The sequence below is a fragment of the Amblyomma maculatum genome, chromosome 1 (genome assembly GCF_055883805.1).
Source record: "Amblyomma maculatum isolate TAMU_Amacu chromosome 1, ASM5588380v1, whole genome shotgun sequence".
Classification (NCBI taxonomy): domain Eukaryota; kingdom Metazoa; phylum Arthropoda; class Arachnida; order Ixodida; family Ixodidae; genus Amblyomma; species Amblyomma maculatum.
In genome coordinates, this window is record NC_139344.1 from 364,274,066 (window position 1) to 364,291,677 (window position 17,612).

The window sequence follows — 17,612 nt, forward strand, 5'->3', positions numbered from 1 at the left end:
GAGAAAAGCACACAACACAAGGCTGGACTAACAACAGAGTTTATTGCTAAGAAACTGACATTCATATATACCCTTCTGCGTAGAAGGGTATATATAGAGTCTTTCCACTGGTTTTAATCATTACAAATATGTACCAACTGGCCCAGCTCTCCACTCTACTGTACCAGCACCGGCATAACCTCAGTTTGATTACCGTACTCGACTTGCACGTTTGCCGATCCTATGACCGGCACCAGTTCCTCTGTGTACGTCCTTAAAGGAACGGTAGCTTCCTACACTGCCAAATGTGGAAACTCGCGCCGAAAGACCGATTTTGCCATGACGGTGACTGACGCGTCTGTGTCAATTTGCATTCTTACGGCCCGTCCTTCCCCCTTAACAATGACATAGTATGCACAAGTACATACTCGTTGTCATACTGTATATTTGTTGCTCCTTCGCAGACTCATCTGCGGGACTATCGATTGCGTTCAGTGCCTTCGTTTTGACTACTTGCTGTCTGGACATTATTTTCAAGTCATGACTTTTCCCGCAATGGAAGCATTCTAGGGGTTCCGCCTTGTTTCTACCGTGTTTCTTTGCCCAGCGCCATTAATCCAACTGATCAACTTCTAGCCTCGATTGCGTTTGCAATATGGATTGGGGCTGTTCTAACTTTATTTGTTGAGTCTGGTTGGAGGCTAGCTCACGATTTAGAGCGATTTTACACGCCTCTCGAACGTCAGCTTTTCAGCTGCAAACAACTCACGCTGAGTGTCAACGTAGCGTAGCCCTGCGACTAGCCTGTCTCTAAGCGCTTCGTCCAGGAAATCGCCGAACGCACAGCTTCTGGCCACGTTTTTGGGCTGAACCATAAATTCAGCTCCCGTCTCCTGCTCGAGTTGTACTCTTCGGTTAAATCTGCACCTTTCCGCGATCACGGCCTTTCGGGAACTGTAGTGGCTCTTTACGAGTGACCTCGTAATACGTTTTGCTGGCTAGAGAGGGGGGTATCAAAAGGTTCTTCGAAACTTCATACAATCGAGGGCCCACGACCGTCAGAAACACAGCTAGTTTCTTGCCTTCAGCCACAGTGTTTGCCTGCACGTAAAGCTCTAATCGTTCCAGGTAGGACTCGAAGCTTCCGCTTCCTTCGCCAAAGAAATCAATTTTTCCCACCTTCGACATTGCAGCGCCGGCCAGGAAATCGCAGTCTTCGGTAGCAATTGCCGAAACAAGTGGACAGCCACGCAGATCGCATCCTCGTCGCCAGAAATTGTAGTAGCGGCGGCAGCCGAGTTGGCCATACTCTTCAACAGCCGAGACCAGCTGCAGGATAAGGAATCCCGTTTATTCGTTCTTTGACGCACTTCTATAGCCAGCGCAGTTACTTATCCGCTGCTGCTATCAGTTCGCAAGTGGCGCGTCATGCACACGCGCTATCACAAGCAGCAAAGAACCTCCAGATAGAAGATATCGGACACCAGAGCTGAGTGTAGAAGCTGCTCAAGCACGCAATGAAGAAAAGGAAACAAACATCCAAACCTAAGAAACAAGCAGTAGCGTTGTCTGCCACCTAGAATATTCACTTGTTTCTCTGGGAGTGGAAATAATGCCGGCACTCACGGAAGCATTGGAAACAGCCTTCTTAAAACTACGAGCTTCCGAAGTTTGCAGGGGAGCCAGATGTGCGGCCAATCCTCAGTAAAATAAAGCAAAGGAAACTATTTATGTCTGTATGCCCTGCAATTCAAAGGCATATTGAGCCAGCGTAGCAGTCTGAGAAAGTAGTAGTCTCTCTAAGCCTAAGCCGTTCATTTGGACACAGCCCAGTCTGGCCTATTCAAACTAAGCCAGAGCTAGGTTTTGTGCGCCGATAACCGTCAGCCTGCACGCTTTAAAAGGTCCATGAAAAGCAATTTTAAAGCACGCAATAGCAATAGGTATTCCATCAATCCTCTCAGCAGCGCAAAACATTTTAAGCTAGTTTCCCTAGCACGAACATACGGGCGACCGACGATTACTCTCCTCCTTACCTCCTCAACTCAATCCACGCCAGCGCCCAAAAAAAAAAAAAAGAAAGAAAACAAATCGCAACGACACACTGTACCCACTTCGCGTCCCGTCTCGCATAACTTCGGAGCGTCCATGAGCGGGAACGCCCAGCAGCCCCACACTGACGTCAGTAGGAAGCCTTGCGAGCGGCGATGTGTCACCCAAATCGGCTACGAGAGGTCGTCAGGAGAATTTTTTTAAACTTATTTGAAAATTATGGGCTCGACGTAAAGCTTTCAAATCTGACTCGAGTACTCACAAAGACCACCTCTACGAATTGCTCGCATAGAATTTTACCCAAGTAGCATTTTTGAGGCCTTTAAACTCCTACTGCGGATTTCAGTTTCCTTCACTTCAATGGTGGGTTTCTTCTGGTCTGTATTCTTTTCTCCACAAAGTTCTCCTTGTAAGCAAACGCAAGTTCATCCGAAGCGCTGTACTTCAGCATGGTGTTCGCGTATGTTCTGTTCGAAACGAGCAAGTACTCGAGCCCTAAATTGGCGTTTGGATGAGAACCTTTTTCAAATAATGTGTCGCTCTCTTCAACTTGCTCCGCTTCTAAATTTCTCTAAGAAATATGCGATTCCCATAACGCTGCACACAAACATAAGACAAATATTCAAAATCTTTCGAAGTATCTTCGCTTTAATAGACCTTGTCGTCTGTGGTCCCTGAGGAGGCGCAAGCCAAAAGTCCTGCTACAAATACGTCTCACTTTTTCCCGTTGTTTCCGGCCGTTTTTCGATGGAGGCGAAAAGCAAGGCACCCGTGGGCTGTGCGATGTCAGTGCACGTTAAAGAACCCCAGGTGGTCCAAATTTCCGGAGTCCTCCACTACGGCGTCTCTTATAGCCTCAGTCACTTTGGGACGTTAAACCTCCCAAACCAACCAACCAACCTTCTACAAACACATGCGCCTGCTCAGGAGCAATAACAATGAGCACCAACGGCACAGTTTATACACAAAGATGGCAGGGAAGGTTAAAGTGCCTTTTTTTAGCTCCCTGCTCGGTAACTGAGCAAGTTGGTAAAAGCAAACATGCCGTACTTCTTCACTATGCGCGGCATTGCCTCGCCGCTCATTCCGAATGTAATGATCTTACTTTTTCCCTTCCTTTCCTCCCAGCCGTTGGCAACCCTTTGGGCAGTGCCGAATATCGAGAGCAAACTGTTGCCCGACAACGCTACACCAACCTCCCGAAAGCCGGGCAGAAGATGGAGCCTCCCGAGGCACGCGGTGACCTGGAGGACAGCACCAAAAAGGCAGTCGAGGACTTCCGGCAAATGAAACATTCTCTCGGCGACCTTTGGGAAGCATTGAAGAATATAGCAGGTAGCGAATAAAACTGTTGAAGTGCTGCATGTCGCAAGGGAGACGACGACACGAAGGTTATAAAGTCCGCTCCGTAAAGCACTTTTCTAAGATCGGCATAACAACCCTCAATCAAAAACAGCAAGCTGATTATTGTTTTGAATACCATTGCAAATAAACGAAGATATGGCGTTTCCACAGTGTTGTACAGTTATTCATCACGGGGCGTCACATATGAATAGGCAAATAGTGGGATAGTAAATAGGCTTATACGAAATAGTATGCTAATGAAAGAAACGAGGTGCATGTGCTGCATAGGACACCTGCATTTCAAACCAGCAGCGGTAAAGGTCCCGTACTGAAAAAAAAACTGGCATCTGCGTTTCGAGCGGAAATCCCGATCATGGTTTTTAATACTCTTCACTACGCCAGGTGGTTCGAGCTGTCGGGTATTCGCGGTTTTCACCCTCAAGTAACCTTGACAGATACAGCGTTTTTCCTTTTTTATAAACAAATTTACAATTGAAGCGAAACGTTCACTACGTTAGGTACAGCAGGTTTTCGTGTGCCACTACATTTGCCCTTTAAATGACCTTGCCTATGTAAATGTGGGCATTGACGTGGTGTTCACGGAAATGTATACTGCGCCTTTTTTCCCCCAAAACCGAACTTAAACTGAGAGCCAGCCCCGCCGCAGTGGTACAGTGGTAAGACGCCCGACTATTGTGCCAAATTTCCCGAGTTCGATCGCGACCACCGGCGGCTGCACTTCGATGGAGGCGACACGAAGAGGCGTCCGTGTGCTGTGCGATGTCTGTGTTGTTTGTGGGACAGTAGGAAGAAGGAAAAGAAAATGCACTAGCCTGCTACTGGCTTTGTAGCTGAGCCACCTCCGCTGCCTGATTAATTGATTGATTTATAGGGAAAGGCGCGGTAACTGTCTCACTTGTTCTCTGTGAACTGATTTAAACTGATTTATTTTATAGGAAGGGAAAGGCGCGGTAACTGTCTCACTTGTGTTCTGTGGACACCGCAACCGCGCCGTAAGGGAAGGGAGGAAGACGGGAGTGAAAGTGGAAAGAGAGAAAGAGGTGCCGTAGTGGAGGGCTACGGAGTAATTTCGACCACCTGGGGATCTTTAACGTGCGCTGACATCGCACAGCACACGACGCCTCTTCGTTTCGCCTCCATCGAAACGCAGCCGCCGAGGTCGGGTTCGAACCCGGGTACTCCGGCACAGTAGTCGGGCGTCTTACCACTGCACCACCCCGGCGGGGCTCTCTGTGAACCCCTCAACCGCGCAATAAGGGAAGAGAGGAAAGTGGGAGTGAGTGGAAAGAGATAAAGAGGAGCCATAGTGGAGGGCTACGGAGTAATTTCGACCACCTGGGGATCTTCCGTCGTCCACCACCGAAGCGGTGGCGGGTGCAATGACGGCCTACAACAGATAAAAATTCGGTGGCAGGCTAGCCTCCGCCGCAAGCGGCGGTCACCTACCTGCCCCAGCCCCATCAGCGCACTTTAAAGATCTTCAGGTGGTCAAAATTACTCCATAGCCCTCCACTACGGCTCCCCTTTTTCTCTTTCCACTTTCACTTCCACTTTCCACCTTCATCCCTTCCCTTCTTTTCAGGTGTCCACAGAGCAAATGTGACAGATTCTGCGACTTCCCCTTCCTGTGAACCAATTATTAGCGGAGGCGAGAATTTCCTGCCGCCCTGAAGCTCCACAGCCGCACACTCCCGACACCAGCAACGACCGACTACTACCCCTAGTCGAGCCGGCCCCTTTTTCCCCGTGTTCTGCGCTGGAGCTTTGTGCCAGCGGGATCCTCCTATCTTCAGCGGAACCGGCGACCACGACATGAAAGACTGGCTGGCCTCATATGAGAGGGTCAGTACTCACAACAACTGGGACGACAGCCAAAAATTCAGTAACGTCATATTCTACCTAACGGACGTTGCAAACCTATGGTTCCGCAACCACGAGGCCGACATTACAGTGTTCTAGACCGATATCACATCGTGGCCTGCTTTCAAGACTAGTTTAGCGGATATCTTCGGCCAGCCTGCAGTGCGCAAGCTGCGCGCTGAGCAACGCCTGCGCAGCCCTGCACAGCTTTCTGGTGCAAATTTTACAAGTTATATTGAATATGTCGTAAACCTGTGCAAGCGCGTGGATGCTTCAATGTCAGAGCGCACGAAGATTGATCACATGATGCAAGGAATTGACGATGACGCGTTCCAGATGCTTCTGGCAAACAATCCAGCAACCGTCATCGACGTTATCAACGCATACCACGACGAATTACGCAAGCGCCGTAAAATCACTCGTTCTTCGCTCTCACACCAGGAGCCTCGACCAGTCGTCCTTGCTCCCAAAAATAAAGCACTTTGTTCGAGAAGTTGCCCGTCTCTCTCGTTCGCCAACGTCCAGACGCTCCCTCTCCTTTAGTGCCAAGGCAGCAACAAGTCATTAACGAGCAAGTCGTAGAAGCACTTCCCACGCTTCCTGAAGCTCCTTCTGTTGCTCCTTTGACATTCTTGGGAGCAGCAGTCCAGTATAGTCAACCTGCTGTTCCAGCCTCTTTGACCTACGCGGTTGTGGCTGCGCTGTCTCCTCCTGAGCCGTTACCACCCATGCAGCCTGTACTACACCCCGCACCTCCACCAAGTGAAAGGGGGTTTTACTGTGTTTTAACAGGGATAATAACCCTCTCTAAACTTCACGGCGAATAATACAAAAACACAGCCAGTCTAGGGACACAAGCGAGCTTGAGCAGCGCATCGGCACTTCGTCGTTCTCATCCTCGTCTTTGTAATATCCCCGCGCAGTTCACTACAACAACAATAATAATAATAATAATAATAATAATAATAATAATAATAATAATAATAATAATAATAATTATAATAATAATAATAATAATTATAATAATAATAATAATAATAATAATAATAATAATAATAATAATAATAATAATAATAATAATAATAATTAATAATAATAATAATAATAATAATTATTATTATTATTATTATTATTATTATTATTATTATTATTATTATTATTATTATTATTATTATTATTATTATTATTATTATTATTATTATTATTATTATTATTATTATTATTATGAACAGCGGACACCTGAAATCAGGAAGGTGGGAGTAAAAGCAGAAAAAAGCAAGTGGTGCTGAAGTGTAGGGCTTCCAAATAATTTCAACCACCTGGCGATCTTTAACGTGCGCTGACATCTCACAGCACACGGACACCTCTCCGTTTCGCCTCCATCAATTTCCCTCACGGTGCGGCTCAGGTGTCCATCGAGCAAGTCTGACAGGTACAGCGCATTTCCTTTCCTGTGAACCAATTATTATTGGTTTTGGTTTTGGGGTTTAACGCCCCAAAGCGACTCAGGCTATAAGAGACGCCATAGTGGAGGGCTTCGGAAATTTCGACCACCTGGGGTTCTTTAACGTGCGCTGACATCGCACAGCACACGGGCGCCTAGCTTTTCGCCTCCACCGAAAAGCGGCCACTGTGTTAAAAAGACATGCCAGGCCTGCCAACTCGGCTCTAGCACTCTCGTGCCGACAGGAGAGTTGAAAAAAGAAAGAAAGAAAAGACGCGCGTCGCAACAGCCGGGGGACGCCACCGAAGCGGCGGCGAGTGCAACGATGGCACACACAACAAATGCAAACACTAGGGGCAAAGGTTAAATTTGTTTGTACGGTTTAATGTCCCAAAGCGACTTAGGCTATAAGACACGCCATAGCGGAGGACTCCGGCAATTTTCATGCCTTGGCCCTACGTGGCCTGCAGACACGCGCGTAATGTGAGGGCCGTGCGGTGGCCCTGGGCCCTCGAAAAGCCCGAATTTACTAACTAATAAAGTGTTTTTTTCTTTTCTTCCTCCGGCACTTTCGACCACCTGGGTGTTTTAACGGGCAATGACATCGCACAGCACATGGACGTCACTCCGTTTTGCCTCCATCAAAACGCCAACCACCGTCGGTGGGGTTCGAGCCCAGCCTCTGCCTCAAGTGGCGAAGCCCGTTACGTTAGCAGCCGTAGGGTCGGGATTTGATTGAAAAACTTTATTTTCCACCAGAAGAAGCCGATCAACCCCGCCCCGGCACGCAGGCCTGGGAGGCGGGGACCACCGCGTTAAATGCTGGCTGGCAGGCCTTGGCCCGTGGCAACCTTCTCCGCCAGGTGGACGACGTTCCTCTGGAGCTCAGAGTCCGATTTTAGCAGCAGGGTCTCCCAGTTCCCTCTACTAACTGTCTTTTGTCCCACCCAAGCGAGAGTGCGGCCATTCCCATATTATGTGGTCGAGGGTCCCTCTCGCCCCATAACGACTACATCTATCATTCTCCCTCGTTGCGGGGTACACATGATACGCCAAGACTGGATTTATGTACGTATTAGTTTGCAAACGCCTCCATGAAGCAACTTCTTTTTTGTTAAATTGTGAATCCTGCGGGGGTACCAGCATGCGTGCCAATCGATAACGGTTGATGGTTTCTCCGTAATTTAGCAAACAATCCTCATTACCCCAGTCTTTGGGAGGCCCCATGGCTGCCCGGAAGTAGAGTGCTAGGGCTAGCACATGGGCCGCCTCGTTGCTAAGGACGGCAGTGTGCGCGGGTGTCCAGATAATAATAATAATAATAATAATAATAATAATAATAATAATAATAATAATAATAATAATAATAATAATAATAATAATAATAATAATAATAATAATAATAATAATAATTGGTTCACAGGAAGGGAAAGGCGCAGTATCTGTCACACTTGCTATGTGGACACCTGAACCGCGCCGTAAGGGAAGGGATGAAGATGGGAATGAAAGTGGAAAGAGAGAAAGAGGAGCCGTAGTGGAGGGCTACGAAGTAATTTCGACCACCCGGGGATTTTTAACGTGCGCCAGGTGGTCGAAATTTCTCCGTACCCCTCCACTACGGCCCCCTTTCTCTCTATCCACTTTCACTCCCACCTTCATCCCTTACCTTACGGCGCGGTTCAGGTGTCCACAGAGCAAGTGTGACAGATACTGCGCCTTTCCCTTCCTATGAACCAACCAACCAACTGACATCGCACAGTACACGGACGCCACTTCGTTTCGCCTCCATCGAAACGCAGCCGACGTGGTCGGGTTCGAACCCGGTAACTCCGGACAGTAGTCGGGCGTCTTACCACTGCACCACCCCGGCCAACCGGGGCAGCGGGTGTCCAGATTATCTGAATTTTCCTGTTCAGTGCTTGTTGGCTAAGGTTCTTTGCCGCTTCCGGCGAGATCCTGCCTTTTCCAAAATTTTGAATGGCAGCCGCTTATGATGACCTTAACTTTTTGTTCCTGCGCAATCTAAAGCAATGCCACTTCCTCCGCAGCTTCTATACTGCGTCCCCGGACAGCCGCAGTGGAAACTGGCACTCCTTGGCCGTTTACGACCGAAGACACGACCGCCTAAAGAACGAAGGGAGAAGCGAGTTCAGGCCTTAAAGCTGAGGTTCAGAAATATGGATGACAGTGAGGTAGCCTACGTCGATGAGGCCGGAGGCCGTAGGGCCGGGAGGAACCACCCGTCATCGTTTGAAATTCTTGTGCCGAGCTAGCCTAAAACTTTACACGTGGATGTGTCCTGTATTCACCGAGAAATCATGCGACTTTATATCGGGTTGGACGGGGAAGAAGTAGCTCTCCACGCCATTGTGTCTGGTGCGAAGAACCATCCGCGCAACGCGCGCATTGCCACTAGAAATAATGCTCAGATATGTCATACGAGCTAGCAACAGCTCTTTCAAGAGTTTCCCATTACTGTCTAAGTGGTTTACTGAGTGGTTATTTTTGTTCCATTTAAAATACCTATGAGCCCCCAAGTATTTCGACATTGCTTCAATAACACAAGGTGGCTCAACAACTGCACGCTTTCGTCATCCCGGCATCTGTCCTCTGTCGAATGCTTTCACGCTAGTGTTCCGATTAAGCGTGCATTTGGACGCCCGCTGCTTCGGCTGGGTTAGAAGCTTGCACTTGTTTGCAATGGGACGCCGCACGTAGCTTGTTCAGCGGCTGCAACGCGAGGACAACAGGAGATGGTTGTTTCTTCATCTGTTGCCGAAACTGCTCGATAGCGTGCCGGCATGCTGCCCACTTGTAAACCGACCATCAAAAACGGTCTTCACGCATTCAGAGGTCTCTCTTTGGGGTCCTGACTGCAGCTGCAAACATGGGACGTTGCCGAGACGTCCTCGGGACTTCTCTGTGGCTTTCGATGTGCATCGTATTGGTGGCTGGATCTTCTTTTCTTCTTTGCGATCATAACAACCCTGAGATGAGCAGAGCTACCTACAAGAAGGCACAAGTTTCAGGTACGTTCCTCATTTGGTTGACCCCAATTTGATTGCTGACATAACATTAATTTACTGTGTGGTTCTGATATTTTTGTCCGCCATGTTTTCGCGGTTATGCCCGAGCTTTATTTAAAAATAAAGCATCACAATCTAAAAGCAATGTCTTGCAGTGGAAATTAAGCCCAGAAACTAAGGTTGAACAGGCTTGCTGCCGAGAAAGTTAAATTATGAAACAAGCGAGCCACAATGACAACTTCTCTATCCACAGAGCCTGAACTGGGAAGTACATTTGCGTAGAAAAAACATGGCGTGGTGCTCGGACAGAGATTAATGTAACGTCAATAACAGCCTGGAGTATATTTTGACTATAATATTTCAAAGCAAAGGCGCGCGACTTTTGTGGTGCCTGTAGCAATTTCGTTCATTACGACACTGAACTGCATTTTTCTTGTGTGCGGCATTTTCGAAGGCGTAGATAAAGGCTCGGTGTAGCTGGAATCAATACATGACGACGACTGGTCAAGTGGAAGAGTTCGATGGAAGCCTATTTGCCTAAGCTGACTGCCAATAGAAAAGTTCGAGGGAAAGCTATTTGCCTAAGCTTACTGCCGAATAGGGCTGATTACAAGTTGCCAGGGCCCACTCTCTTGTGCACGGCTGCGGAAGCAGAAAAAGCCAACGTCTAAATTAATACGAATGCGTTAATGATGCCATTCCGTGGTAAATAAGCTGTCGGTGGCTTGTCGAGAAAACCTTACTAGTAAAGGTGGGGAAGAGGGCGTAAGGGCACCACGTCAGAGCCTAAGACATTCCACGGAAAACAAAGGGTGGTTGGACTTAGGGTGGGATCGAACCTCTGCTGTTTAAATCGCGAGCTGCGCACGCGACCTCCACGGCAGTAAAGAAGTGTGTCGCATGGAGGTCATTGGCTAAGCATAGGTTTCTTGCCACCTCCCCGCCACCAAAAATATACACCAGGCTGCTATTACGGTGACATTACCCTCAGTTTGAGCACCACACCATGTTTATTTTCCACGCAAATTTTCCGTTAATGATGGATACTGCGATTGGCGCGCAGTTTGAAAGTACCTTAAGACGAAAATTACGGTGACCTCAAGAATGGGACGTCACCCATCTGCCGTCAGCTATGGGGACCAAGCGGGAACGAGTGCGCTCCAACGCTGCCCGGCGGCGCTTCTTGCCTTCCGTGAAATGCTACGCCTTTCTTTATCTGTAAACGAATTACAGAACGCCGGTGAACTTAGACGCGCTCGACATGGAAGCCAAGGAAAGTTTACCTGCTGGCGAACGGCGCAGAAGACTGGAGAAATTAACTCCTTCTGATCCCGAGGTAGTCATTGCTTTTCGCTATACGTATATCCAGGCGTAGCAGAGCTAAGCTATCTTTCATTTTTTTCTCTCTATTGTAGCTGCGATGAGTACTGTCAGCATAATTTAGCTTTGCTAAGCTAAGGCGGTCTCCTTCGAACTCCTGACTCGCAGTCGACGTATCTTTGTTTGTTTGTTTGTTTTTCCTGCTTGATACGCAGAAACCATTTCCAGTCGATGTTCTCAGCTTAATTCATCGCTTGAATCGCAGGTACGATCAAGTCATTGATGAAAGGCTACCGTGCTTGCTTTCGGTCAAATTTCACAAGAAGAGTGCTGGTGGTAAGCTCACTTTCCACCCTGAAAACACACTTGATGTAGCATCGGCAGAAAAAGTTAACGAGCTGCGCCTTTTCAGAAAAAATATTAATGCAGCTCTGCCTTGCGCTCTAGTCCGTAGTTATTGTTACCAACGCAAACAAGCCCCTCATTTCTGGAGACAGCAATAGGTAACTGTCACTTGCGCCGAAATAATTTTTTCCATTCAATCGCTTGCCGCAAACTTTTGACGCCCTGTAAGAGGTTTTCCGTTGATAAGTGCTGAACTAACACGACGGCGTCTCTCATAGCCTGAGTTTCTTTGGGACGTTAAACCACACAAACCAAACCAAACCAAACTTTTTGAAAATTGTTCAAGTAAATGGTTGCTGAAGACAAAAACGGGAGAGATGCATGGACAGGCTGTCAGTGTAATTGCGCTAACGACAAACTGAAGCTGGTCTTTGTTGATAGTGCCACATCATAATTCCAAAGCAGTGATTTTAACTTTAATTGGAGATTTATTTAATGAAAAATTAGAAAAGAGAATTATAGTGACCATTACGCTACTCCCTACTACAAAATTTCAGCGCATCTATTTAAACATTTATGCGATATATATTGAAGCAATGAGAGATGCTTGAGTATATGTATGTATGTATGTATGTATGTATGTATGTATGTATGTATGTATGTATGTATGTATGTATGTATGTATGTATGTATGTATGTATGTATGTATGTATGTATGTATGTATGTATGTATGTATGTATGTATGTATGTATGTATGTATGTATGTATGTATGTATGTATGTATGTATGTATGTATGTATGTATGTATGTATGTATGTATGTATGTATGTATGTACGTATGTATGTATGTATGTATGTATGTATGTATGTATGTATGTGCAGTACAAAGCATTCTGTATTTTCCCATGAGCCAAAGAGATGTTTCCAGAAGAAGGGCCACGAGCCTTGTGCCAGCGTATCTAAAAATACTATTTGAGAAGAAGAGAACGAAGAGCCAGAACCGAGTTGCGCAGGCAACATTTGTTTTTGTTTTTGTTTTTTTAATTAAAGGGTTTAACGTCCCAAAGTGACTGCAGCTATGAGAGACGCCGTAGTGGAAGGCTCAGAAACTTTTGACCACTTGGCCTTCATTAGCGTGCGCCGACATCACACAGCACACGGGCTCCTTACTTTTCGCCTCGAATATAGTATATTTAAAAACGTCGGCGCAGGCGCTCTTCTGAGAACAATTTGGCTTGGCTCGTGAGTCTCCTTCACTCGGTAACACTAGCAACGGCCCCAACTGTGACTTGGCTCAACCCCCTAGCGGGCGAATAAAATCTGTGCTCCAAAACGAACCACCACTGACTTCGCAAGTCGAGTAGGATGCTGCGTCACGCTTCGACGTGGATTCCAGAAGCGAGGACATGGTGGCGCCATTTATTTCCAAACGGTCATCCCTGAATCCTTTGGAGCGTATAGCGATACCCTGTCTTAAGGACGTGTTGCTAAAATATATACGCCGATGTTTATGTAATAAATGTGTCCTTTGCCGTCGGACGTATGTACATCAATTAACATACCGAAAAAACGGTTCAGAACATCGATTCCTACGGACAATAAAAGTTATTTCCATCAGTGCTTGATGCCAACTCAAGATACGAGAACGTGATTGCAGACACTTGTCAAGCACAATAGCTGTGCCCAGGACGCCTAAAACTGATGGGCTTCTTCGCTCCCCCTGTTTCAAATGGGGAGCTGTGCATTATATGGCTACGTGCAAGTTATATCGCATTCAATCGGTATTAGTATGATACGGTGTAAGAATACAGCTCGCTTAGTAACCACTCAACAATAAGAAGGCTTCCGAAACGATGCTCAAAGAATCTTTTCTGGTTTGCAATATATATCGGGCTCATCGTCCATGTAAACTTAGGTTCAAAATATCAAAAACGTGTCTGTAAACATAGCCCAATGAAAATGAGCATACCAGAAATTTCAAGGTAGCTTTCCACTTACTATGTGAAGTATACAGCTGTGAGGACGTAAACATTTTTTCGGCAGACGGTTTCCAGCACAGCAGCACTCCCTTATATAATCCGCCCATAATACTGTCACGTAGTGGTGACAAGGCCGTAGACACCAAAAGAAGACACAGGCTTGATGGTACTGAAATTAACTCTTTATTGGGCTGACTTGCGCCCACAAAAGAACTAAGCATCTCTGCGGCGGCGATAGCAACAAACGTGCTCGTCGATCGTCGAACAAAGCATGCCCGTCACACTCGTCCACGCTCAATTTAAAGGCTGCTCAGAACAACCTAGATAACGTCACAAACTGCTACTAGCACAACCTGGAACATTGTAGAAACATACGCAGGTGATCAAAATCTTCGAGACAGATCTCGGCGCATCGTTCACGACAAAGAAAATAACACGTCGTATCGCTACAACGAGCATGAACAAACACGGGATACAGAGTTGATACGCGTGCCAGAATTACAATGATAAGGCCGCATGCCGCTGGCTGTTAAAAAACAACAAATACAGTTTTGAAGGTTTCGCGGCAATATCTATCGTTCAGCAGTCTGTCACAGTTTCTTTACCCGCACCAGCATTCGACGTCACTCACGTGCACATTAATTAACATCAATAATTGCGTACGAGGCTTTCCCCACGATTCCGGTTGAATAACATTATTGATAAAGGTATTCTTCGCGGTTGCTTCTTTTTCGCTGGTTGGTGTCCCTATTACAGGGCTCCACTTGCTTCCGCCGCCCGTAGAGCACGCTGTATCAAACTTCGTTGATCTTCACTGCGGTCGCTGGCCAGCATTGCATCGGATTGAAGCGTCATCTTGAGGCCTTTCGTAGTTCTTGTCTGATACCGGTGCACCATAAAGATCAATTCAGTATACTCTTCAACATGGCCTTGCGCGGCCTTCTTCACTTAATGGAACAGATATCCTACACATGTCATGCGACATGCGCAGACATGGCTAAAAAAAATTTAGGATGAGGGGGGGGGGGGGGGGGGAGATCTCCGAAATTTTAACCTACTTGGGGTTCTTTAACATGTATTGGCATCGCACAGCACACGGGTGCATTGCTTTTCGTCTCCGTCGAAAGCCGGCTGCCGCTGCCGGAATTCAATCCCACATCCTTGGTTACAGCAATCAAGCGCACTAACCACTAAAGATGGGGTCTGCTAAGGTATATATCGAGTCACAACTAGAACTCGCTGAATCTACCATCAAGAGGCCCTACCATCAAGAGGGGCAGGATGGGAGGGCGGCTTGAACTCCTAAATCCGACGTTACTCGCCACCATGCCTCATGTTTGTAATCAGAACAATCTCATATTTACTCGCACATTGTGCTTACAGAATTCCCCATGAAAGTCTTCCGTTTCCGTGTTCGCCTTCATTCTAAAGCAAATTTCAAGGCTTCTCGAACACTTTACTTACTACTTTCAATGCAACGTAAACAGATCATGGATATGATCGGTGGCGAATCGCTGAAATTATTTTTGGAGAGCGCGACAACTTAGCGTCATTCAAGTCTTCATGCTTAGCTTATCCTGCCATCTTTTTTTGGGCACTTTAACTCGCACCAAGCTTCAGAAGTGGTGCACAGTTGTACGCAGGACTGAGAAGCCCGGTGCAGTACGAAGACGCTTTCTATATACCTCCAGTTAACACTTTCCTAGTTCAAATGTTTGTACACTCTCTTAAATTCGTGATATGCCCCTCGTTAAGGTACCTTGATTCCCGCGCTGGTCCATTAAAGCGTCGCGCCAGCTCATCAAGTCCTCTTCGAGCGGAAGACAATGGTAGGGCCTTACGGGAGGCTCAAACCACCTGCATCCCCGTGGCATGTCACTATAAAACGCCCTGCAGCGCATTTCACCAAGATAATGAAAAAAGAGCCGTTCCCAATTTTATTTGTCCGTTCCAGTGAAAATTAGTTTACCACAAACGATATTCTTAAGACCTTCAAAGCAAATGTTTCCCAGCATGGCATCACTGTTCTGCGCCGCTTGTGGTTTTTCTTTTTTTTCTTCATGACATTCACCGTTGGGTCGAGGGACGCCACGCCAACACTATAAGCGAGCTCTGCCAGCGACTCAGTGGGAATGAATATTGAATAGAGCTCAGGCAGTTAATGCTGGTGTTATACCACACCTGCATTCACTGGCCACACGATGCCGCAAACTTATGTCTACAGCTCTAGTCAACCTATCAAATGCCACCATCTTGGTTCATATGTTTTTACTGAGTTCTGATATTTTACTGAGTTCTTTGGTTTGCTAAAACTACCAGCGATTTGGAGCGTTTTCTTGGCTTCGACATGAATGCGCTTCTCAGTAACTCGGATCTTCCTTTTTTCTAGAGCGCGGTTCTAAAAACCAATACGGAGTCATGTATGGGCGACATCGACTCTGATCATATTTGCAACAGCCCCGCAGGCGTAGCTGAGGTAAGTTATTGTCCGTTCTCTCTGGTCAAATTCTGCTCTTAAGGGCCACGGAAAACGAATACAAAGGCTAGATTGTTTAGCGTCACTTGATAGGAAACACGTCACATTTAAGGCAAACAAGCCTTTCATATTATGACATTAAGTGTCGAAATCGAAATACACGTGCCATCGCCACTGCCGAATTCGTACTACAGCAGCTATGACGTCTCTTGAGTGCTTCCTCGCAGCCGCTACTTAGATTTAAAGAGGGCAATCTGCATCAAAATACTGATCCCGGTAAGTTGGGCAGGGCAGAGGCGACCTGGACGCCTAGCATCTTGCCGCCATAGCGGCATACTCTGCCAGTTCTTGCCTCGCGGCTCCTCTCTATCGCAAATAGAGAGTTTTAGTGTGCCGCGATCCGTTGCCGTGCTCGGCCACCGCGCGTTCTAGTGTGCATGCCCAGATGACCGATAGATGACGTCACATGCTGGAAGTGAAGTCGGCACATATATAGACCCGTTGCGTCGGAACAAATCAGCGTGTGCGCATCGACCGCGAGAGGTCAGTTGACGGACCACGGATCACGCTATATTAAATCTCCCTTAATATTGTCACCGTCAAACAGCCAGAGCAGCCAACGTAGTTAGAAAAGTAGGTTTAATAATAATGACGCGGCACTGGGTTGCGGCAAGGCTGGCGAGAGCTCGAGCGAGGAGGACGAAGAACACCGGGCTCCCTAGCATGGCTAAGGCCAGCAAAAACGTCGGTAATCCAGTCCGGCCGCATGACGGCGCCACAAGAGTGATTAGGAATGCGGCAATATCTTTTTAGAAAATTAATTGTGCTAGCTTTTTGTGGGCGTTTTGAATGTGAAACGTTTTCGGGGCCTTTTCTTTTTCAATTTTCTCAGCAATGCCGCCACTTTTTCGCGCAGAAGAAACGTCGGTAGTGCTGCCGGGATATAAATGTGCGCCTTGCTTTGCTTGATAATCCTTTGGGTGTCATTTTAAATGTAGCATACAAAGCTGCGGACATTTAGCAATGAGCAGTGTCGTAGCGCACCATGTGGCAAGTATACATTTAGGTGTTACTCTAACTACCAGCCGCGTAGGAGAGCATGCATTGGTAAGGCTCTAGCTATATAGCGTATACACCTACTAGGCCAACTACGCCCACTACGTCAATGATGACGCACAGTCCAAGAACGAAAGCATATGTGGTCACCCGCTATAAATGAATTACACCAAGGAACATTAACCTAATCACAATACCACTGCGGCGGCCCGAACAATAAGCGACGCAGCGAATTTCAACAAGGGCAGTACTAAAGCGTGTTACTTTCGCCCTCAAACCGCTTAATTTTTCAAAACAAATTCACCAAAAACTGGGACCGGCAGCATCTAACGTCCTTTTCTAATGAAATTTTGTTCCAGTACTACGACTGTCTTTTCAAGCGGTCTACTTCATCATTTGTAAGTACTGTCCACTGAGGTCTATTTTGAGCGGTCAATGCCACCTTCAAATATTTTTAAGCAAATTTTATTTGTTACTTGTGTCACTTATGTTGTGGAGATGATCGAATATTTTCATAAGTGCTACAGCACAGCAGTTGCATTTAGTAAAGGGATAAAAGTAGAAGCGCATGTAAATGAAGAGTCTAAAAGCGATGTAATTAGTGTAACTCCCTTCTTATACGGTGCAGGCAACGCGACGGGTAACAGCGTTGAATTAGTGTTACCCGTAGTGCACGGACACATCTAAGAAAGCAATGGCGCCCGTGCTT